Source organism: Arachis duranensis, chromosome 9 (assembly GCF_000817695.3).
Source record: "Arachis duranensis cultivar V14167 chromosome 9, aradu.V14167.gnm2.J7QH, whole genome shotgun sequence".
Lineage (NCBI taxonomy): Eukaryota > Viridiplantae > Streptophyta > Magnoliopsida > Fabales > Fabaceae > Arachis > Arachis duranensis.
In genome coordinates, this window is record NC_029780.3 from 42,043,731 (window position 1) to 42,046,169 (window position 2,439).

Below are 2,439 nucleotides of genomic sequence, written 5' to 3' on the forward strand. Positions count from 1 at the left end.
ATCTCTCTGCTTTCCTACTGTCTTCATCCAATCCTTCTTACTCCTTTCCATGGCAAGCTGTATGTTGGGAATCACCGTTGTCAGTGGCTACAAGAACAAGAACAAGAACAAGCTGAATTGAATAGAAGAACAATAGTAATTGCATTAATACTCGAGGTACAGCAGAGCTCCACACCTTAATCTATAGTGTGTAGAAACTCCACCGTTGAAAATACATAAGAACAAGATCTAGGCATGGCCGAATGGCCAGCCTCCCAAAGAGGGTTCAATCATAAAAACATGATCAAAAGATGAAAATACGGTAGCAAAAGGTCCTATTTGTAGAGAACTAGTAGCCTAGGGTTTACAAAGATGAGTAAATTACATAAAAATCTACTTCCAGGCCCATTTGGTGTGTGCTTGGGCTGAGCATTGAAGCATTTTCGTGTAGAGACTTCTCTTGGAGTTAAACGCCAGCTTTTGTGCCAGTTTGGGCGTTTAACTCCCATTCTTGTGCCAGTTCTGGCGTTTAACGCCGGGCAGTTTTGAGCTGATTTGGAACGCCGGTTTGGGCCATCAAATCTCGGGCAAAGTATGGACTATTATATAATGCTGGAAAGCCCAGGATATCTACTTTCCAACGCAGTTGAGAGCGCACCAATTGGGCTTCTGTAGCTCCAGAAAATCCACTTCGAGTGCAGGGAGGTCAGAATCCAAGAGCATCTGCGGTCCTTTTCAGCCTCTGAATCAGATTTTTGCTCAGGTCCCTCAATTTCAGCCAGAAAATACCTGAAATCACAAAAAAACACACAAACTCATAGTAAAGTCCAGAAAAGTGAATTTTAACTAAAAACTAATAAAAATATACTAAAAACTAACTAAAACACACTAAAAACATACTAAAAACAATGCCAACAAGCGTATAAATTATCCGCTCATCAATTTTCAACGGTGGAGTTTCTACACACCATAGATTAAGGTGTGGAGCTCTGCTGTACCTCGAGTATTAATGCAATTACTATTGTTCTTCTATTCAATTCGGCTTATTCTTGTTCTTAGATATCACTTGTTCCTCAACTTGATGAATGTGATGATCCGTGACACTCATCATCATTCTCACCTATGAACGCGTGCCTGACAACCACCTCCGTTCTACCTTAGATTGAGTGGATATCTCTTGGATCCCTTAATCAGAATCTTCGTGGTATAAGCTAGAATTGATAGCGGCATTCAAGAGAATCCAGAAGGTCTAAACCTTGTCTGTGGTATTCTGAGTAGGATTCAAGGATTGAATGACTGTGACGAGCTTCAAACTCCTGAAGGCTGGGCATTAGTGACAGATGCAAAAGAATCAATGGATTCTATTCCAACCTGATTGAGAACCGACAGATGATTAGCCGTGCTGTGACAGAGCGCGTTGAACATTTTCACTGAGAGAACGGGATTGTAGCCACTGACAACGGTGATGCCCAACATACAGCTTGCCATGGAAAGGAGTAAGAATGATTGGATGAAGACAGTAGGAAAGCAGAAAGACGGAAGGGACAAAGCATCTCTATACGCTTATCTGAAATTCTCACCAATGAATTACATAAGTATCTCTATCTTTATTTTATGCTTTATTCATAAATTATCTATAACCATTTGAATCTGCCTGACTGAGATTTACAAGATGACCATAGCTTGCTTCATACCAACAATCTCCATGGGATCGACCCCTTACTCGCGTAAGGTTTATTTAGTTGGACGACCCAGTGCACTTGCTGGTTAGTTGTGCGAAGTTGTGATAAAGAGTTGAGATTGCAATTGTGCGTGCCATGTTGATGGCGCCATTGATGATCACAATTTCGTGCACTAAGTTTTTGGCACCGTTGCCGGAGATTGTTTGAGTTTGGACAACTGACGGTTCATCTTGTTGCTTAGATTAGGTATTTTTCTTCAGAATTTTTGTGTTTCAAGGTGATGTTCTTATCATCACCAAAGCTGATTGATTCTCATCAATTTAGCTCTTGAATGTAATGTCCTGTTGAAGCTTGGCTAGCCATGTCTAATCTTTTTAGACTAAAGCTTTAAACTAACATTGCATGATTCCTGGAAATTCTTATTACGAATTTTAATATCCTTATTTTCTTTTCCACTCAATTTTCGAAAAAAAATTTTGAATGTCTTTTATTTTCTTTTCCACATAATTTTCGAAAAATCCAAAAAAATTACAAAATCATAAAATCAAAAATATTTTATGTTTCTTGTTTGAGTCTAGTGTCTCATTTTAAGTTTGGTGTCAATTGCATGTTTCTGTTCTTCTTGCATATTTCGAATTCATTCATGTGTCTTCATTGATCTTCAAGTTGTTCTTGATGATTTACTTGCTCTGATCTTTAAATTCTCTTGTCTTGAGTGTTTTGTTGTTTCTCATATGCATTCTCATTTTGTTAGTGTCAATGGTATACAAACTGCTAA